This window comes from Megascapheus bottae, chromosome 4 (genome assembly GCF_031878675.1).
Source record: "Megascapheus bottae isolate mThoBot1 chromosome 4, mThoBot2.hap1, whole genome shotgun sequence".
Lineage (NCBI taxonomy): Eukaryota > Metazoa > Chordata > Mammalia > Rodentia > Geomyidae > Megascapheus > Megascapheus bottae.
This window is the reverse complement of record NC_143512.1, coordinates 13,430,546-13,452,971: the sequence shown is the minus strand read 5'-3', so window position 1 is coordinate 13,452,971 and position 22,426 is coordinate 13,430,546. Positions and strand designations below refer to the sequence as shown.

Here is a 22,426-nt window from a genome sequence, read left to right as displayed (position 1 = left end):
GGCAAGCACTCTACCACTAGGCCAAACTCCCGGCCTCTAGCATATAGACTTTTTTTTTTTTTTTTGCCAGTCCTGGGCTTGAGCTCAGGGCCTGAGCACTGTCCTTGGACTTTCTCAAGGCTAGAGCTCTACCACTTGAGCCTCAGCACTACTTCCGGCTTTTTGCTATGTATGTGGGGTATCGAGGAATCGAACCGGGTCTTCGTGCATGCTAAGGCAAGCACTCTACCACTAGGCCAAACTCCCAGCCCCGCATATAGACTTTTAAAGAGGCTGTCCAATCCTTCAGGGCAGGATGGGCTCTGAATCTTAACCCTCTAAATTTGCAATGCTACCTCCTCTCTTTGGCTGCTGTGAGACTCTAGGAAAGGTACTTTACCTTTCTGGATGTAAAACAGGTGTTTACTAGTGCCTGCCTATAAGAGTAGGCATCGGACTAGGTAAAAAATTCCCAGCTGGGTAGGGTGGCTCACGCCTGTAATCCTAGCTACTCAGGAGGCTGATATCTAAGGATCATGGTTCAAAGCCAGCTTGGGCACAAAATAACCTGAGACTCTTATCTCCAATTAACCTCTAGAAAACGGGAAGTGGAACTTGGCTCAAGGGTAGGGAGGTGGCCTTAGACTGAAGAGCTCAAGGACAGCGCCCAGGTGGAGTTCAAGCCCCATGACCCCCCCCCACACACACACAAAAAATCCCATAAAAACTCTCTGGCAGAGTAATCATTATCTGGAGATAAGGAAGAGGTAGAGGCATACACTGAAAGAGTTCTGGGGCATTTCTTCAGTAATTATTCTAGTGCTGGAGTTTGTGTTGTTTGATTTGTGGGTGTGAGGCTTCCGAATCTGGGTAGGCTCTACTCTGAACTAGGGGCCTCCTCTCAAAGAGAAGCTATGTCCATTAGCTTTTTAAACATGGTTTCAGCCCCATGAATGGATGCTCTCAGGTAAAACATTAATAAAATCTACATCACGTTGGTGGGGAAAATTAAATGTAAATTAGATAATTAAAAATGAAGCTGATGCCCGCTGCTTGGTGCTATTACTTCTTATTAAAAGTTATGAGAGGTAGCCTTGGGTGGGGGCTTGGTTGCAGGTCTGGATGGGGGTGGGGTGGCGAGCCGCCGCCTATGCAAGCCAACCTAGGGGGTGCTCCCTTGTGAGCTGGTGGGAGAGAGAGAGTAGAGAAATGGGGAGCTGGCTTCAGAGCCCTGAGGGTGGGCCCAGGCTGTGCTTCTTACAGGTCTCTGGGTGGGCACCTTCCACTTACTAAACCTCAGGTTGGGGCTGGGAGTGTGGCTTAGTGGTAAAGTGTTTGGCTAGCATGCATGAAGCCCTGAGTTTGATTCCTCAGCACCATATACACAGAAAAAGCCAGAAGTGGTGCTGTGGCTCAAGTGGTAGAGTGCTAGCCTTGAGAGGAAGAAGCTCAAGGACAGGACTGGCAATAAACAAACAAATAAACCCCAGGGTTTCTTCATCTGCGGGGAGAGGGTGGAGGGTGGGAGTGAGGAGGGGGGATAATAGCAGTCCTACTTCCTGGGACTGGGCAGCATTGTCTAGAAATTATCCAGCCTTGGTCTGGCACATAGTAGGTGTCCATTCAGCAGCTATGATTATTAGTGATATCGCCAGGATTGAGTCCCTCTCAACTGCAGGCTCCAAGCTGAGGATAACAGGCCTCCATTTCTGCAGAGGCTTCCTGGCTGGCACAGGGACTGTCACCCCATCCTGCAGGATGAAAACAGCAAGGCTAGCATGGGGGTGGGGGGGTTGGAGAGAACCCTGAGGCCACATGCCCTGTGCCATGGGTAATAGTGCATTATTATTCAGAGGAGGGCCTTAAAGTCAACAGAGCTCCAGCCTGTAGAACGTTCACCCATGCTGTTGTTTTTTGTCAGTCAGTGGGGCTTCAACTCAGGGCTTGGGTCCTGTGACTCTCCTGCCCAGGCTGGCTTTGAACCACCACCCTGAGAGCTCAGTCTCCTGAGTAGGTGGGATTACAGGCGTGAGCCACCGGTGTCCAGTCCCCCATGGCTGCTGTTGTTTTTCTGCACCTGCTCCCGGCTCCAGGATCTGCGCTGGGTGTGAGGACCGCCCAGGTGGGTTCGCCGCCCCCCAGCTAGGTTTCCAAGGAGTGTTCCCATCAGAGCGAGCCCCGAGAAGACGGGCTTGTGTGGAGGGGGAGGCGCGTGTCGCCTGTCTGAGGACTCCCCGAGGTGCCATGCGGGGGATTCTAGGGCGCCGGGGGAGTGAGTGGAGGATGGGCAAGGTAGAAAGCAGGGCCAGCAGGCGATAAGGCGGGAGGCCGGGCGTCCGGGCCAGGCCTGCGGTGGGCAGTGGAGGGTGCAGGACGAGGGGGTGGGGACACGGAGCGGGTGAGTCACCGTTTCTGGGCCAGGCAGGCGGCGGCTGCGGAGCGGGGGGGGGGGGGGGTGCATTCCTGGCTGGCAGAGCGGCCGGCACTAATGTCTTTCCCACATGGCCCCAAGTTCCCCGTTCGGCACGATCACACGGGCAAGACGCTCCCGCGGCCACCCCCGCCCCAGCTGCCTGCTTCCCACAGAGCCGGAGGGGAGGGGAGGGAGGGAGGGAGGCCTCCCGGGGTGGTCGGGGCTGTGCTCCGTGCCCGGCACTCGGGGAGCGACACACAAAGCAGCATTCCCAACTGGAAAGTGGGGGAAGGAAGGAGGCCCGGGACGGCCATGGATCCCAGGCCACGTCGCTGCCGCCCGGGGCCCCCTTTTCATCCACCCCGCCCCGGCTTTCGCACTGGAATTGATGGACGTGCCCTGACACCCCTGGCAATGGGATGGTCGGCCACCTCGGCTGCCCAGGATCTGCGCCATCGGCCTCCCCCCACCCCCCTCCCGCACCCTTCCCGACCCCTGCGCCCCAGTCGGGGCCGCCGGGCATCCGGAGGGGGGGCTGGGGAGGGCGGTTGCTGGAAGAGGCCACACCCAATCCTCCTGCCTTAAAGCCAAGGGAACTGGAGCGCGGCTCTCCCACGCAGCCCCTGTCCCCGGGCCAGACCCCTAGGGGGGAAACTGAGGCTAGGCTGGCCCACCCAGAGCTCTCTTGACTGCTAGGGGAGGTTGGCTGGCAGTTGTCCCTCCAGCTGGGCTCAGAGGCGAGGCGCTAATGAGAGTTAAATGTAGGGCGTGAGTCACTTCAGAGGGGGAAGAGACCACCCTCAGACATGGAGGGTGGAAGGGAGCTTTGTCCAGACTGCTCAGTCTTTCCCCCGCTCCCCTACACCTCACCACCTACACCTTGGTGGGATGACCCTCAAGTGGCTGGCTCTGAGTACTGGGAGGACTTGGGGATGGACCAACACCTGGGATGGTTAATGGCTGGGAGCCATGGGCTATGGCCATGTCTTGGAGTGGGGGCTGGGCCAAGGGCCCAGGCCACCCCGAAGATCCCTCCACCCCCTGTGGCCCGACTGGCCTTGTGTAGGCTACCAGGCTGTGCCCACACTGCGTGCCTGTCCTACCCCCTCAACTCCCACATTCTCTGACCTCCAACTAACAGAGGGACTTTCCTGCAGGGTCTGCAGTCCTGAGAACAGGGCGGAGTGTGTGTGTGTGTGTGTGTGTGTGTGTGTGTGTGTGTGTGTACACACCTGTGATGGTGTACTGTATGTGCACTGGGGCATATTTCTGTATGACTGGCTGCTGGTGTGTGGATTTCAGTGTTGAAAGAGGTTTGGGAGAGAATGTGCCTCTGTTTGTCCTTCTGTGTTTACGTGTGAGTCTGTGTGACAGTGTCAGCTTCACTCCATCCGTGGGGATCTCTTGTTCTCCTTGAGCACCCCACTGTCAGTCACCAAGAGCTGCAGGGTTAGGGAAGCTACAGGGGGAGAGAAATAACAGGGGAGGGGATGAAGTGCCTCAGTTCCCCCAACAGAATATCAAGGCTGGGTGGCAACACCAGGGGGTGGGTGGTGGACAGCCACAGGAGAATCCCGCCCCCCAGAAGAGAACCCTACTCAGCAGCCCCCTCCCTGCTCCCTCTGCTCCCAGCCCTAGGCCTCCTGGCAAGAGCTTATTTGCATGGTATTTACATTTCATTTGCATCGTGTTCAATTAAAAACCTGACCAGCTCCCGCCTGCCTGGCGCTGCCTGCCCAGCCTGGTGAAAACGTTGGTTGGGCACTGCTGCATTCCCACCCCCACCCCCCATGGACTGACCCATGTGGGAGGGGTCTTCCCCTCAATGAGATCATCTAAGTCACCCACTGGAAGAGCAGAGAGGGCTGGAAGGACAAACGGAGAAACTGAGGTCTAGAAGGGGCTGCCTTGAGCTTCAGGCTAAGGTCCAGTCTCAGTCTGACTAGAATAAGTAGCAGCAAAAGCTGTCCCTTTAGGGAAGAGACATTACGGTGCCAGAAGTGTGGCCCACACCTGGTGTGCACTATGTTATGGGAGTCACTACCCTCTGAGGTCAGGCCATCTCTGACTATATCTTTCCATTTTACAGATGAGAAAAACAAGGCTGGAGAGGGCTAGCCCAAGGCCACCTAAGGCAGAATTCAAATCTGTCAGCATGTCTTCTGAGTCTATGCTTCAAACTGGGAGCAATTGAAAAAAGGCCACTGCTTCCTCATTCCTGGTGAGCCAAGTTCATTATCTCCAGGTCATTAACTCTGCATGGGCCAATGGAAGCTTCCACACTAATCTGGAAGCTTGGTTGCCATCTTCTTGCTTCTTGAGACTGACAACCATAGCTAGTCCTGGCTAAGGGGTGGAACCCTTCTTTGTGTGGCATTTCTTTCTGGCACTAGGGCCTTCTCTGGCTTCAACAAGAGCCAGTAACTTTGTTGAAACCAGGTAAAGAAGATTTTTTACATCATCAAGTTTGTGATGATGGCAGAAACTTGAGAAAAAGCTGAAAGTCAGGCATGGAAAGATCAGGCAGATATCCAGGGACATCAGAACTAGCTTGGAAGAGAAAGTTTCAAGACCTCTTCATCCTAGATTATCTAGCCAGAGCTGGAGCTGGTCTGGTGGTGGTATCTGCCTAGATGGAGACTGTGAGAAGTGAGGAGAAAATAGGAGTCCCATGTTGCCCCTGGCTGCATTCAGGGCCCAGGAGCCAGGGATATCCTGGTATTGACGGGGGCTCCATCTTCAGCAGCCTTAGGGCTCTAGACAGACTCCTCTTATTCCTGGTTGGTGGGAGAGAGGAGAACTAGCCAATCAGCAGACTACTCCTTCCTAGTGATTGGTTTAGAGATGGAGATGTGACTAGGGCTTTGCTAATCAGATGAATCCCAAGGCTTTGATGGGGGTCTTCTGATCTAGTACTGGAAGAATTTGGAGTCACCACCTGTGAAGCCACCAAAGGACACTGATCTGAGCTAGTGATGTAAGTCAGTGGTGGAATGCTTGCATGCTTGCTTAGCATGCATAAGGCCCCAGGTTTCATCTTCAGCAAGGCAGAAAGAAAAAAAAAAATCTGAGAAAGTGATCTCCTTGTATTCAAAGCCAAACTATCTTGTAGACAAGACTCAGAATAAGCCAGTATGTGTCGCATTTCTCACATTTGCAGCCTGAGATTTTCTTTTCTTTCTTTCTTTCTTTTTTTTTTTTTTTTTTGCCATTCCTCCTGGGACTTGAACTAGAAGGAATTGAACCCAAGGCTTCATGAATGCTAGGCAAGCACTCTATAATTAAGCCACATTCCCAGACCAGCCTGAAATTCTTCCTGGATAGTTCAGGCTTTACCTATGTCTGACTTTAGCCTATGTCCATATGATACTCTTTTGCTTAGAAATGGAATGCCTCCTCTTGCCCTTGCCTGACCAGCCAGTCTTGTGTGTAGAGGCTCAGCTCATTGCTTTTCCTCCAGGAGGCTCACTGCCCTCTCCCCACTCTCAAGAGCTGCCTGGGACTGCTGATCTATGCTTGGTGTCCTGGCTTGCTCAGTGCTAGGCTACACGGCTTTCTGTTCATGTCCCTTTCCAGATTTACATGCCACAGTCCCAAAGTGGATTGGAAGATCCTAAATGCCAAGCGCCCAGTCCCCTTCTGAAGTAGAGCAGTCAGAAGCTTGGTGAGGGTATGGGGCATCCACAGTTCAAACTAGCCCATCTGTGTGAGGTCTTTGAACTAGTCCTTCTCAGTTTCATATTCATTTATGTAAATGTATACACACATATATACACATACCTATATATGTATGAAAAAGAGGGAGACGGAGGGAAGGAGAGGGAGGAGTGGAGATGTTCCTTGTATCACCCAGGCGGGTTTAAAACCTGTGATCTTGGCCAGGAGTTTGGCCTAGTGGTAGAGTACTTGCCTAGCATGCACAAAGACCCGGGTTCAATTCCTCAGTATCACATATACATACAACAAGCAGGAAATGTGGCTCAAGTGGTAGAGCTCTAGCCTTGAGAAAGTTCAAGGACAGCACTCAGGCCCTGAGATCAAGCCCCAGGACTGGCAATAAGCAAAACAAGCAAACAAAAAAAACCCCAATAAACAAAACCTGTTATCTTCATGTCTCAGCCTCTTGAACGCTGAGATTTTTGTTCTTTATAGTGGTATTGTTACAGTGGATATAGCAATGCACACGTGTTATCTCAGCCACTCAGATGACTAAAGTTAGTCAGGAAAATCCAGGAGTTGGTGGTTCATGCCTATAATCCTACGTACTCAGGAGGCTGAAATCTGAGATGGTTGGCAGGAAAAATTTCATGAGATTCTTACCTCCTATTAACCAGCAAAAGGCTGGCAATAGACCTGAAGTTCAAATAGTGAAGTAAGTGGTAGAGCTAGAGCTCAACTATAGTACTAGCTTTGAACACAAAAGATCAGGGACAATGCCCAGGCCCTGAGTTCAAGACTCAGGACACACACACACACACACACACACACACACACACACACACACACACAAACACTCACTCACATGTACATGCTCATGCAATCAGGAAAAGCAGTTTGAGGCCAGCTCAGGCAAGGAAAGTTCATAATCAAAGCATCAAAGCAGCTTGTGGAAGCATGCATTTGTCAGTCCCTACACCATAGAAGGGGTAAATGGGTTCCTAACCAGAACAAAATCTTGGTACCCTATTTGAAAACTGAATAAAACAAAAAGGTTTGAGGACTTTGCTTAAGTGGTACAACATCTGCCTATCAAGCATGAAGCTCTAAGTTCAAACTCTAGTTCCTCAAATAAGTAAATAAAATTATATAATGTGGGCCTGTGGACTCAGTGATTCAAGAGGTAAGACAGATGATTCTTTGAGCCCAGAAATCCAGGTGGCCTGTTATTTATTTATTTAATGGTCATGGGACTTGAACTCAGGGTCTGGATATTGTCTTTGAGTGTTTTTTGCTCATGGCTAGAACTCTTCCACTTGAGCCGGAGGTCCACTTCTGGCATTTTGGGTAGTTAATTGGAGATAAAAGTCTCATAGGCTGGGTGCTAGTGGCTCATACCTGTAATCCTAGCTACTCCGGAGACTGAGATCTGAGGATAGTGGTTCAAAGCAAGCCTGGGCAGGAAACTCTTTGAGATTCTTATCTCCAATTAACAACCAGAGAAAGAAAGAAAAAAAAAAAAACAAGTTGGGCCGGGAGTTTGGCCTAGTGGTAGAGTGCTTGCCTAGCATGCAGGAAGACCTGGATTCGATTCCTCGGTACCACATACATAGAAAAAAGCCAGAAGTGGTGCTGAGGCTCAAGTGGTAGAGCTCTAGCCTTGAGAAAGTCCAAGGACAGTGCTCAGGCCCTGAGCTCAAGCCCAGGACTGGCAAAAAAAAAAAAGCTGAAAGTGGTGCTATGGCTCAAAGTGGTAGAGCAGTTCGAGCATTAGCCTTGAACAGAAGAGTTCAGGGACAGTACCCAGGCCCTGAGTTCAAGCACCATGAACACACACACACACACACACACACACACACACACACACACACACACACACACACACAGAGTCTCATGATCTTTCCTGTCCAGGCTGGCTTTGAACCACAGTCTTCAGATCTCAGCCTCCTGAGTAGCTAGGCTTACAGGCGTGAGCCACCACACCCGGCTAAACTCCTTTTAAAGAAGGATCTCCCCATGTCGCCCAGGTTACTCCAGACTCTCAAGCACAGGAGGCAAGGCCAGCCTGGGCTATATAGGGAGACCCCTGCCTCAAACAAACAGCAGCCAAAACCAAAACAAAGAATTCTGTAGAAGAAGGGCTACTGAGCCCAGAGTTGAGGCTACATGAAAAGTACTTCACACAGTCAGCCCATAGATAACTAGTGGGTACCCACCCTGCAACCACAGCAGAAGGCTCAGCAGGGAAATACCTCAAACCAAGGTCCCTATCTTCAGACAAGCTGGAGGTGGAAGTTGGGGTAACCAATCAGGAGAGTGGGGTGGCCCCCCCTTAGCCTGCCAGAGGCCTTCTTTGAGGGCCGAGACTCCTGCATCCTCTTTTGAGGGGAGGGGGTCCAGTCATTCCTTCCTTTTTCCCTTCCCAATCCTCCCTTCCAGCCAGCAAAGCTCTGAGTTAATCTCCTCACCCATCAGGGGGTGACAGGAGGTGTCTGTCATTTAGAGCCAAGGCCGTCAGACTCGCTGGCTAATTGGGGCGCAGGCGCCAGCAGCACAGGAAATGGCCGGAGGGAAGCAGAAGGGAGGGAAGGGAAGCATCTCTACCTCCTTCCCACCAGCTAGGGACTATGTCACATGGCTCTTTAGAGGAAGAGGAAGGCCTGCCAGAAGAGGAAGGGGACTGTGGGAAGATGAGGACTCTTGGTCTTGGACAAATTGCTATTCTTCTTGATCACATTCATAATGATTGCAGTAAGCCTTTATTGAGCAGTTACTGTATAAATCAATAAATGGATTGAAAACCTCCAGTGCTTTTCTATAGCCTCTGGAAATTCAAGTCAGACTGTGCAAAGATTTGTAAATCACTAGTTCCTGTGCTCTGTCCTCCTTCCATCTATTACAGCCTCCCCAGTAGTAAGCTTTTCCTGTCTCAGGGCCTTTGCACTGGCTGTTTTCTACCTCTTGGCATGATTAGCTCTTCAGGTCTATGTTCAGTAGTACCTCAGAGACACTTTATTCAAAAAAAAAATCACTGTCATCCCTCCCTACTCTAGTTTGTCACCATGTGACATCATCCTGGTTATACTTTCACAACATTTGTTATAAGGTAAAACATACACACACACACACACACACACACACACACATATTTGTTTTTCTCCTTAAAAATTATTATTATACTGGTGCTATCACAGAGGGATTAGAGTGACATGTCAGACAATGAGTACATTTCCTTTTGGACAATGTCACCCCTTCCCTTGCTCTCTCTGTTTCGTTTATATATTTATAGCTTATATTTACTCTCCTACTCTAGACTGGAAACTCTTGTCACAGACCTTGTCTATGATTTACTGCTGGAAGCTCCTGTACCTTAAAAAATGTTGGGCAAGCTGGGTGTGGTGGCTCATGCCTGTAATCCTAGCAACTCGGGAGGCTAAGATCTGAGGGTCAAGGTTCAAAGCCAGCCTAGGCACTAAAGACTGTGAGACTCTTATCTCCAATTAACCAGAAGTGGTGCTGTGGCTCAGGGGTACGGTGGTAGCCTTGAGCTGAAGAGCTCAGGGACAATGCCCCATGACCCACAAAAAAAAAAGAAGAAGAAAAAAGAAAAAAAAAGTTGGGCAAATAGGAGACCCTCATTAAATAAATGAATCAAAGTAGTTATTTCAAGAGTCAGAAACTTAGTAGTATGCCTTTAGGGCTGAATTCAAGACCTGTCCCCTAGCTTTTCTGCTCAAGACTTTTGTGGCTTTTTTTTTTTTTTTTTTTTTTTTTTTGCTAATTAATTGGAGTTAAGAGTCTCATAGACTAATTCTGCCAAGGCTGGCTTTGAACCGGGATCTTCATATCTCAGCCTTCCGAGTAGTTAGGGTTACAGATGAGGGTTACCAGAGCCCAGCTCTTGCTGGTGGCTTCTCTCCTGTTGTCTTAGTCACCTAGGAGAAGTCCCCAACTCCAGATACATATCCTACTACTTTCTCCTCATATCACTTGGCGCCATGTTGCCTTCTCCAGGAAGGCTCCAGGATTAGTGTTTATCTGTAGGCCTGAGGATTCCTGCCAGATGCTTGGTATTCTCTGTTACCCTCAGGGTCCATCACATAGCGCCAGCCATTCAATAGGTATCACATTTTGCCTCCCATTCACTTAAGAGACCCAAGTGAGTCTAACCCTTCACATTTTTCTCAGGCACCTATCGGTACCTCAAAGCTAGAAAACTGAATCTGGAGGACTGGAGATATGGCTCAATTGGTAGAGCACCTGCCTAGAAAGCATGAGGTCCACTATAGTTCAATTTAATCTCTCGCTCTCTCTCTTTCTCTCTCTCTCTCTTTTTTTTGCCAGTCCTGGGCTTGAGCTCAGGGCCTGAGCACTGTCCTTGGACTTTCTCAAGGCTAGAGCTCTACCACTTGAGCCTCAGCACCACTTCTGACTTTTTTCTATGTATGTGGTACCAAGGAATTGAACCCAGGTCTTTCTGCATGCTAGGCAAGCACTCTACCACTAGGCCAAACTCCCGGCCCCTATAATTCAATTTAAAAAATCCAACTTCCTCAAAACAAAAACAAAATCCAAAGCCCCAGTAAAAACACATCCACAACAACAAACCAGCTTGGAGTCAGGAAAAAAAGGGAGGAGTGGTTTTAAGTTACCTATACCAACTCCACTCCTCATTTGCTTACAACTCACGGTCAGGGTCAGTCAGACCCACCAGGTCAGGTGCTTGTTTTTTTTTTTTTTTTTTTTTTTTTTTTTTTTTGCCAGTGCTGGAGCTTGAACTCAGAGCTTAGGTGCTGTCCCTGAGCCTCTGTGCTCAAGGGTATCCCTCTATCACTTGAGCCACAGCACCACTTCTTTTTGAGTGGTTAATTGGAGATCAGAATCTCAAAGGGACTTTTCTACCCCAAGTCTTTTGCCCTGGCTGGCTTCAGATGGAGAGCCTCAGAGCTCAGCCTCCTGAGTAGCTAGGATTATAGTTATGAGTCACCATGCTTCACCAGCCAGATCAAAGGGTAGTTTCATTTGTAACATTTCTACAATGTATCCCCTCAATAATTCAATCACTCTCTTATCCTACTCTCTCTTCTTCTTTTTTTTTTTGGATATTCCTATGTATTTATTTTTTTCATATATTTTTTATTGTAATTAATAGAAGGGTTACATTATATTTGCCAGATAGAAGGTACATTAATTCACGTACTCTCTCTTCTTAAAGCAATTTCATTCTTCTATTTTTTTCTTTCCTTCCATCCCTTTTTCCCTCCCCCCCTCCCTTCTTTTCCTTCCCTGCTTCTTTCTTTTTTCTTTGTTTGTTCTCTGAAGTCCCGGGGCTTGAACTCTGGGCCTGGGCACTGTCCCTGAACTTCTTTTACTCAAGGCTACCAATTGAGTCATGGCACGACTTCTAGATTTTTCTGTTTATGTGGTATTGAGGGATTGAACCCTGGGCTTCATGTATGCTAGGTAAGTACTCTACCATTAAGCCACATTCCCAGCCCGCTATTTCTTTCTTTTCTTTTCTTTTCTTTTGCCAGTCCTAGGGCTTGAACTCATGGACTAGGCGCTGTCCTTGGCCACTTTTTGCTCTAGGCTAATGCTCTACCACTTGAACTACATGGCCACATCCAGCTTTTTCTTAGTATATGGTACCAGGGAATCGAACCCAGGGCTTCATGCATGCTAGCTAAGCACTCTTACCACTAGGCTATGGTCCTGGCTCTTTGTTTATTTGTATATTTGGTTTTGCTAATCCTGGGGCTTGAACTCAGAGCCTGAAGCCTAGCACTACACCCCTTGAGCCACAGAACCACTTCCGGCTTTTTCTGTGTATATGGTACTGAAGAATTGAACCCAGGACTTCATGCATGCTAAGCAAACACTCTACCACTTAGCCACATTCCCAGCACTCATTGTTCTATTTTATTTATTTATTTTTGCCAGTCCCAAGGCTTGAACTCAGAGTCTGATTAGTGTCCTTGGGCTTTCTCAAGGCCTAGAGCTCTACCACTTGAGCCACAGCACTACTTCCAGCTTTTTCTATGTATGTGGTACCAAGGAATTGAATCTACGACTTCATGTATGCTAGGCAAGCACTCTACCACTAGGCCAAACCCTGGCCTCGCATTGTTCTATTTCTATCCGTACCAGCCAACTACTTTTCCCACTTGACTTCATCCACATTCCCCCTCTTTGTTATTCCTCTTGTCCAGTTTCTTTCTTTCCGGACCTTGCTAAGATCTTACTATTGGCTTTCTAGTTCTCCCTGCCAGCCCCTTCCCCGAGCTGGGGCTGGCCGATGGGTAGGTGTGTAGGTCTGTCAGGAAGGTGAGAGGCTGCCTGTCCTGGGTAGGTCCAGCAGACCTGCCATTCTCCCAGCAGCAGCAGTGCCTCTTTTTCTTCTTACCAATGATTGTGGGTTGGAAGACCCTATATTTCCTGCTACATTTGTGTGTGTGTGTGTGTGTGTGTGTGTGTGTGAACATCATCCCCGGTGTGAACACTGGCTTTTGCTGGCTGGTTTCTGCCCGGCCCACTCTACTTAGCCTCTCCAGAAAGGAATGGAGGGAAAGGAAGGACAGAGGCAGAGGTGACGACAGTAAGCCTTATCATTTACCTCCAATGCTAGAAGTAGCTGAGCCCTAAAAACCTTCTCTGGGTCAGCAGGAGGGTGGGTGAGGAGGCCAAGAGGTATAGGATGTCAGGGCCTCAGTGCATTTTGAGGTTATATGAATCAAATGCAAAGCAGATGCAAATGGTATGCAAAGTAGAACCTTCTTTTTCTAGTCAACCACACTGAGGTGCTCTGAAATAGGCAAATATGAGGGCCCAGAACCCAAGGGGAGGCATAGAGGCGAAGACAGGGGTCGTAGCTTCATTGTGGAGAAAATGCCACATTCAAGCAGCATCTACTGGGAGCCTGGTTCTAGGTTAGGCCCTTGAGGATTCAGAAAAAGCTTCTGACCTTGAGGATTCAGGAACACTAGGACATGGAAGAAGGAAGGGCTGAACCATTTGCATGGCACTTGGAAGGACTTTCAGAAGTATCTGTCTATTTAATGGTGTATAAGACATACCGCAGAATGGTTAAATTCTCCTGTCCTGGCCTAAGTCAGACCTGGTTTTAATTCTCAATGTCATCACGGTGTGACTTTGAACAAGGCCAGTCACTAGGTCACTTCTGGAAACTTCTATGTATTTGCTCATATATGAAGTAACTGTAGCAGTTCTAAGGACTCAAGAACACATGTGGAGCAAAGATTTACTAGGTGGTCCTGGATAAAGGCAACTGTAATTTTTTTTTTTTTTTTTTGCCAGTCCTGGGCTTGAGCTCAGGGCCTGAGCACTGTCCTTGGACTTTCTCAAGGCTAGAGCTCTACCACTTGAGCCTCAGCACCACTTCCGGCTTTTTGCTATGTATGTGGTACCGAGGAATCGAACCCGGGTCTTCGTGCATGCTAGGCAAGCACTTTAACCACTAGGCCAAACTCCCCACCCGCAACTGTAAATTTTTGTTATTGATGTTGCTGGCTGTGGTGTTTAAAATCAGGTCCTGGGTGTTGTCCCTGAGCTGATTTGCACTCAAGGCTAGTGTTCTACTACTTAAGCCACAGTACCACTTCTGGTTTTTGAGTGGTTAATTGGAGATAAGGGTCTCGGTCTCCCAGGGACTTTTCTGCCTGGGTTGGCTTCGAACTGAGGTCCTCCTAAGTACTTAGGCTTACAGGCTTGAGCTATAAGCGTCAGGCTGCCAACTGTAATTGTAGTAACTATGATTTCAAAGGAGCCCCTCCTCCTCTTACTCCTGCCAGGAGCTCCCAGAGGACGAAATGTCATCATCAACAACAGAAATGTGGTGGCCAAGGGATCTGTCTGAGAGGGTGGAACTTGGGGTTGCTTTTCTCTGTCTTCACTAGCCCTGCCTAAGATACTCAGCTGACTGGACAGAGAGGGGGAAGAAGGATGGCAAGGTAATCAGGATTAGGCCAGGATGGGGAGTCAGGTTCTGGTTGTTCAGTGAGCTACATCGGCAGACTGGGTGGATTCATTCTCAATGAACGCCGCCTCCCAAAGATGGGAAATGTTCAGAGAAGAACGTTTTTCCTTCAGCACAAAAATAAGGCCAGAGGTCAAAGGAAAGTAGGGACAGACTTTATGCTGGGGAGGTTCTGGTGCGTGGAGCAGCAACAACGCCCACAATAATAGCCAAAATGTACAAGCATGTTCTTTTTTTTTTTTACCAGGGTCTGTGCTAACTACTTCACATGCTACATCAAATTGAAACTTTACACGGGCCACTAATGGCTCATGCCTAGAATCCTAACTACTCAAGAGGCCGAGACCTGAAGATTGTGGTTTGAAGGCAGCCCAGGCAAAAAAGTCCTATGACTTTATCTCCAATTCACCACACACACACACACACACACACACACACACACACACTTAAAAAAGGGGGGGCAGCACTGGAGTTGTGACTCATCAGATAGAGCACTATCTTTGAACAAGAAAGCTCAAGGACAATATCCAGGCCCAGAGTTCAAGTCCCAAGACCTGAACTAAAAAAAAAATCAATAAAAATGTAAAAGTTTAAACTGAAAAAAAAATTAAACTTTACAGTGACCATCTGATGAGCATCCCTACTTCCTTTTTTTTTTTTTTTTTTGTGGGTCATGGGACTTAAACTCTGGGCCTGCGCACTGTCCCTGAGCTCTTCAGCTCAAGGCTATCTCCCTACCCCTGAGCCACAGCCCTGCTTCCCCTTTTCTAGAGATTTATTAGAGATAAGAGTCTCTTGTTCTTCAGTGCTGGGACTGGCTTTGAACCACAATTCTCAGATCTCAGTCTCCTGAGTAATTAGGATTACAGGCATGAGCTACCTCGCCAGGCCCAACTTCCTTTCTAAATGCTGAAGGCAAAAGATATTTGTCTGAGGTCATTCAGCTAGCACCCCTCAGCCTCTCAGCAGCTCCTCCATGTTCTCTAATGCAAGCCTTGGTCCCACCCTCTTCTATTATGGCTCTTCTTTCAGTTATTCTACCTCATTGTACTTCTGCCTTACCTGCCAGAATATTCCACTACGCCAGGAAACAGCCTGTCCTCCACCTTCTGATGTCCTTCCTAGACAATTTCTCCTGGCCGGCTGAAACCCTAGCATTTCCTTTAACCTATCTTAAACATTTAAGTCAGACATTGTCACTCCAGGGTCTCCACCCCCAGCCTTCTTGAGGGCACAAACTTTGACCCCTCCCTGTCTGCAATACGTTAGGCTCAAAGAAATGCCCACAAAATCGTTCCCTACTTTCAATAGGTCAGTATTGGCACTCTTTGAGCCCCTACTGGCTGTGCCCCTACCCTGCTTGCCCTACCTCTCCCTGCTCTACCTCTCCCTACCCTCTGCTTGACTGGCTGTTTCTGGTTGTTCAGGCTTCAGCTCAAATGTCACCTCCTCAAAGAGACCTTCCCTGACTACAATAGCTAATATGTCCCCACCCTGAAGTCAGTCTCACATGACCTATTTTAATGTCTTCTTGGCTCCTCACACTCCACAGCGAGCTTGTTCAACTATTTGTTTACTTGGTCATGGTCTGCCTCCCTGAACTAAAATTTAAGTTCTGTGAGGCTGGGACAAGACTATTTGTTCTCTGATGTCCTCATAGTTTAAATAGCGTCTGGCACTTAGTAGGGGCTCTATAAACCTGAGGCTGTGTGTGCTTGGTGTGACCTGGAGCAAGAAGTCCCTGTCACTCTCTGCCTCAGTTGCTTTTTTTTTTTTTTTTAATTGGGCATTGCCTCCTCCCAGCCTCTCAGGGAAGCTCAGGATGAGATCAGAGATGGCAAAAAAAAAAAAAAAAAAAAAAAAGTTCGGGCGGGGGTAGTGGAAGGGAGGACACGATACCCAACTGGGGATGAGGTCAGTGCAGAAGGCTAGATGAGCTTGCGAAGATCTTCTTGGCTAGACCTCTGGCCTGGCCAGACCCAGGATCCCAGGCCAGCTGGGGAGGGCGTGCAACCCTCCCTCGGGTGGGAAGCGCCTCTCGGCGTGGCCTCCTCTCCCCTCCCCGGGGAGGCAGGTGGAGCTGCGTCCTCATCTTTGTTCCCATCTGGAGCGCGTTTGGCGCGGCGTGGCGGGGGCGGGGCTGCGCCCCCGCGGTGCCCAGAGAGACTGGCCCGCCCGCTTATCTGATCTGCGGCTAATTGAAACTCCCTGCTCGCGAAGGTCAGCTCGGTCCCCTGACAGCTGCCGAGCCTAGCCGGGCCGGATGGAAAACCCGGGCAGTGCCGGGCCAGCGGGGCGCGGGGGGAGGGGGTGGGGGCTGCCTCGGCGACAAACTAGACAAAGGCGGCCCCTCCCTCCTCGTGCGCGCTGCTGGGGGTCGCCGGAGGTAGCGGCCTTCGCCCTCACCCCGCCGCGCGCTCCTGCCAGCCCCTGGGCCTAAGGCTCCAGTGGAGAAGGGGGGCGCTCCTAATCCCTACGAGCCCGCCCACCCGCTCCCACGCCAGGGGCCCCCGTCTGGGGTCTCTGGGAGAGTCACCCCCAACTTCCTGCCCCCCACCCCGCCTCCACGCCCCGGCTCTGAGACTTCCTGCCTCCACAGCTCCGGGCAGCTCAGACTGTGGGAAGCTGACGGGGCGGGGGCGGCCCGGTCCCCTCCCCCTGCCCGCTCGACGGGGCGCTGGGGGTCCGGGAGGAAGTGTGCGCGGTGGGGGGGCCCGGGGCCGCCATCCGGTGGGGCAGGTGCGGCCTGTCCTGCGAGGGAGGGCTTGCCGGCCTGTTGCTCACGGTGCCGAGCAGGGGGCAGGGAAAGGGCGCCGCGGGGGGCCCCCGTTTCCCGGGTTCCGGGTGCGGATGTGGTGAGCTCTGGAGATTCCCAGCCTGCCCGCCGCGCCTCTCTCTGCCAGTCCCTGGTCTTGCCCTACCATACTTGGTCCCCCACCTGCCTCCTGTGCGCCTATGCTGAGGTGCCAGGGGATGGGGGGGGGGGGCTGATCAAAGCCTTTGGGGCCTTGACTCTCCCAGCCTGAGAAAAAAAACAACCCAACCCTTGATTTTCAGAACCACTCTCTAAGCAGTGTGTTGCCCTAAGCGAATCAATTTAACTCGTACAATATCAATTCCATTTTGCTGAGGAGCAGAAAGGTGGTGGCTGGGCCCGCGTCACAGAGGTGGTGCTGGGCTCTGAAGCCATGGCCGCTCTACTGGGCCACTGGCGGGCTCATCTTGTCAAGAGCTCTGGCGTTGTGCACCAATATAGGTCGATTCCCCCGAGGCCTCCGCAAATGCGCCGAACCCCTCGGCGGATTCTCGCCACACGTGGTCCCATCTCGGGGCTGGGCACGTGCTTCATGGCGCAGTCCCGCGTGCCAGAGCCCGGGGACAGAGCTGAGCTGAGCGCACTGGTGCCCAGGTGCGATTTTCCCTGCTGGGGCTCCGCAGTCATGTGGGGGGGAGGGGAAGGGGGGCTGAGCCGCGGGCAAGGCGGAGTGGGGGCGGAGAACTCGGAGCTGAGTCCACGCGGGCCACGGCGCCTGGGAGGCCGCAATCCGGGCGCCTGCAGCCGGCGAGGCGCGGGGTGACGCGCGGGGGCCCAGCTACCGTGACCTCCTCCACGGTTGTCATGGAGACCGTGCACTATAAATAAGAAAAAAAAAGGAATTTCAAACCCGTTTTCTACGGAGCTTGGCGGGAGGGGTGGGGGGGAGCTCTCTTTGAATCGAGTTTCCCATTTCACCTTCCCAGGCGGCGGGAGCGCTTCCCCCGCAGCCCAGCCGGGAAATTGCCGCCCCTCACGCCGCGTGGCGCCCCCGGAGGAAGCTAATTAGCGCAGCCCGGGGAGCTGGAGACAGGGGACTTGGCCCTGGGGGGGGGCAGAGTCCCCCTTTTGTAGGGAGGGGAAAGCGCCTACAAATTGCTCCCCCTCCAACCACACACTCCCCATCTCTGCCGGCGCGCGGGCAGCCCGGCGCGGGCCGGGGCACGGGGCGCAGGCGGGAGGTCGCATCTGCAGCTTTGGCGCAATGAATCAGGCGCGGCCGCCGCCACCGCCGCCGAGCGCGTCTGGCATCCGGAGTCTCCCGGGATCGAAAATAATTTGGGCAAAGCGGTGGGAGGTGTGTGCGCGCGCGTTCCGAGGGGAGGCGGGGGGAGCAGGCCGGGCGGGGTGCGCGGGGCGGGGGGAGGTGCCATCCGACAGCCCCGCTGTGGTGAGAACGGAGTTGACACTTCTTTCCTTTCCACTTACTGCGGCAAGTACCGCGAGGAAGCTTAACCCTCTCGCTGCTTGGCGGTCGGAGGCGGCCACAGCGCCCTCCTGAGGGCGCACCTGCGCGGAGACCAGGTGTGCAGATTCCTGAGATGGAGCGTGTGGCCCGCTGGGTCAGCCCCCCGGCTCCTCAGCCTGGCGCGCGCATCCTGACATTCCCTGAAGCATCTTTCCTGAGGTTCACCCCCCTCCCCAGATGTGGCTAGTGTCAGCTCTCTGGCCTCAGTTTCTCCACCCATACAAGAATATCCCTGGTTATCCTGAAACACTTGCCGTATCTGGCGCCCTTGGTTTGGGGGCCCTGTGACTTGGGACCCTAGGTCAGGGGTAAGCATTTTGGAAAGCAGGAATTGGAACTGACTCTCCTCTCCCGTCAGTGTTCTGGGAGTCCTTCGTCAAAATGGCCGGGTTCCTGTTTTTGCCTCTGATGGCAGAAATGTCACTGCTGCTGCATTAAGCACGCTCGGCGGGAACTCGGTTTGGAGTGAGGAGCTGGCGCCCAGCCCTGCCAAGCTGCCTGCTGCAGCAGGAGGGAGTGGGCTGGCTGGCCAGCCGGCCTGGCTGGGGTCAGCCTTTGTCTGTGAGGGGCAGCCTTTGTCTGTGAGGGGCTCCCCCCTCCCTGTGGACCCAGCCTGGAACGGCCCCCTCCCTGCATGCTGTGCTGGTTGTTTCCAGTCCACTCAAGTTTGGCACAGGGGAGTGGGCGTCTGTTTAGACCCGTGTGCCTGTCTGGCTCAGTGAAGGCCTGGAGACGATTTGGGGGTGGGGGAGCTTATGTCTCCCTCTATAATTGAGAACATCTCTGGAATCCATCTATCTCTCTATTAGTATTGGTCATTTGGTGAGGGAAGGGGCTGTAGCCAAGCTTCAGAGGTCTCCCAATTTAAGACCTGAGATTTCCCTGGGGAGAACTCTAGGAGTGTTTCACATTCCCTTGGATTTCTTCTGTCCAAAGGATCCCACCACCCCAGGAATTCTCAGACCATTAGGCCTTGAGGGAATGCAGATGCAGAGAGGAAGGAGAAGCCAGCCATGTGTGGAGTATGTAGTCCAGTGTGTCTGGCATGGCCTTGTCATCTGTGCACTTCACAAGACCTGAGGGGTGGCTTGTCCCTCAAGGGAGTCCCTGGAGATCAGAGGTGTGTGATCTAAGTACATCACTACACAGTCTGGGAGACAGCCAGCCAGAACTATATAGGACCTGCCAGGTGTGGATTTCCCTGTTAGGTGAGTGTGGACTCTGGGATTGGAAGGATGGTTCATGTGGTAGAAGAAAACTGAAAGAGATTACCAGGCCTTGAGTTCATCCCCCATTACTGGCACCCATATTTGTGTGTGTGTGTGTGTGTGTGTGTGCAAGTGCATGCGCACACACGAAGTGTGGGTTCTGTAAACTGCTCATTGTTGACTCAGGCCTGTAATCTCTGGAGGCTGAGATCTGAGGATTGCTATTCAAAGTCAGTCTAGTTAGAAATTTCTGAAACTCCAGTTCCAAAATATTTAACAAAAAGCAAGATCCTGAGTTCAAATCCCAACACTGGGCTGGGAGTTTGGCCTAGTGGTAGAGTGCTTGCCTAGCATGCACGAAGACCTGGGTTCAATTCCTCTGTACCATATACATAGAAAAAAATCCGTAAGGGGCCAGGAGTTTGGCCTAGAGGTTAAAGTGCTTGCCTAGCATGCATGAAGACCTGCGTTCAATTCCTCGGTGCCACATATAGCAAAAAGCCGGAAGTGGTGCTGAGGCTCAAGTGGTAGAGCCTTGAGAAAGCCCAAGGACAATGCTCAGGCCCTGAGTTCAAGGCCCAGGACTGGCAAAAAAAAAAAAAAAAATCCCAACACTAACGGTACTACCCTTCTCCCCCATCAAAACAAACAAATAAACAAAAAATCAAAACAAAACAGGTGTGGATGGCTTCCACTTGTAAGCCTAGCAACTCAGGAGGCTAAGGTATGAGGATTGCTGTTGGAAGCTGGCCAAGACAGGAAAGTCTGTGAAACTCTTTTCTCCAATTAACCACAAAAAGCCAGAAGTAGAGCTGTGGCTCAAATGGTAACACTCTAACCTTGACCAAAAGAGCTCAGGAACAATACCTGAGTTCAAGCCCTAGCACTGGCACACACACACACACACACACACACACACACGAGTGTGTATAAGGGCTGGGTGTATGGCTCAGTGGTAGAGTGCTTGACTAGCATGCATGAAGCCCTGGGTTCAATTCCTTAGTACTACATAAAACAGAAAAAGCAACACTCGTGTGTTACTTGTACTCAGGGTATGTGCTCTACCAGTTGAGCAATGCCTTAGTTCTTTTGCTTTTAGTTTGTTTTCCAGATCTCTGGCTTTTGCCTTGGCTGGCCTGGAAAACAGAGATCCTACTAATCTCTGCTTCCTGATAGCTGAGATAACTTTTTTTTTTTTTTTGCCAGTCCTAGGACTTGAACTCAGGGCCTGAGCACTGAGCTTCTTTTGCTCCAGGTTAGCACTCTGCCACAGTGCCACTTCTGGCTTTTTCTTTTTTAATTTTTGTTGTCGTTGTTGTTGGTTTTGAAGCTTGAACTCTCAGCCTGGGCACTATCACTGAGCTCTTCTGCTCAAGGCTAGCGCTCTACCACTTAAACCACAGCACCACTTCTAGTTTTCTGGTGGTTAATTGGAGATAAGAGTGTCACGGACTTTTGTGTCCTGACTGGCTCACGCCTGTAGTCCTAGCTATTTAGGAGGCTGAGATTTGAGGACTGAGATTCAAAGCCCTAGTTGGTTGCTCATTTGCTTGTTTGTTTTTGTTGGTGGTGGTGCCATGGGGCTTGAGCTGTGTGGACTTGGGTGTTGTCCCTGAGCTCTTCAGCTCAATGCTAGTGTTCTATCACTTGAGCCACAGCACCACTTCTGGTTTTCTAGTGGTTTATTGAAGATAAGAGTCTCAGGTTCTTTAGTGTCCATGCTGGCTTTGAACCAGGATCCTCAGATCTCAGCCTCCTGAGTAACTAGAATTACAGGCATGAGCCACTGTGCCCAACTTGCTTGGTTGCTTGCTTATTTATTTATTTTTGCCAGTCTTAGGACTTGAACTCAGGGTCTGGGCACTGTCCTTGAGCTTTCTCAAGGCTAGTGCTTTACCACTTAACAACATCAAAATTCTTTCTGTGTGGTAGGAAAGAAGCATTTTGCCTTCCCCACCCACCAGTAATAGGCCTCAGCAGTGTTTGATGCAGAGCACTTGTAAGGGATGAAGAAGTTGGGGGTGGTAGGAACAGGATACCTAGTTTGGGGAACCCTTTGAGAATGTGATTTGTACTTCCCTTCCTTGGGAAGGCAGATTGGAGCTGAATGAAGACTTTCGGGGAAGCATTTTGGGGACTGCTGGTGTTTGCAGTGTCACTCACCTAGGGAGTGTGTCAGAAGTCAAGATGCATTTCCTAAAACTAGGGCTTTGCAAGCTCAGAGACACAAACAGGGTTCTCTCATATGTGGAAGCTAGATCTAAAATATACTGGGACATGATAAACTATACACATCTCTAGGCATTCACACACAGTGAGACCAGAGAAGGACAGGACACTCTTAGCAGAGGAACAAAGGCCCAATGCCAGTGTGCATCTGATCATATGAAATAATACTTATCAAAATGAACTCCAGGAAATGGAAACAAGAGCTTAGTTTTTTTTTTTTTTTTGCTGTTTTTGTTTTCTTTTTGTTCTGTTTGTTCATTTGTATGTCTTTGGGAGTGTAGGAGAGGCACAGAAATGAAGGGACAAAGGGTAAAGAAATGTGGCACAGTAGTCACTATATTGAAAATAAACTATTCAACTTGAGGGTGGAGATGGGAGGGGAAAAATAGGAGAGAGCAAGAAAAGGGGTGACACTATCCAAAAAGAAATGTACTTATTACCTGACTTATGTAACTATAACCCCTCTAAATATCACCTTTATAATAACAATAAAAAATTAAAATAAGGGGATGGGGAGGTTGGCCTAGTGGTAGAGTGCTTGCCTAGCGTGCACAAAGAAGACCCAGGTTCAATTCCTCGGTACCACATACCTAGAAAAGCCAGGAGTGGTACTGTGGCTCAAGTGACAGAGTACTAGGCTTGAGGAAAAAGACCAAGGACGGTG

The 22,426-nt window shown here is 50.6% G+C and overlaps 1 long non-coding RNA gene across 1 annotated transcript in view; it reads left to right on the top strand.

Moving 5' to 3' along the window:
• The first annotated feature begins 1,905 nt into the window (after positions 1-1,905).
• Positions 1,906-22,426, top strand: part of LOC150064042 (uncharacterized) — a 32,455-nt gene continuing 11,934 nt past the window's right edge. Inside the window, exons 1-2 of the long non-coding RNA XR_016535109.1 lie at positions 1,906-2,101; positions 4,482-4,613. This is a non-coding gene — a long non-coding RNA (uncharacterized LOC150064042). The remainder of the gene's footprint in view (positions 2,102-4,481; positions 4,614-22,426) is intronic.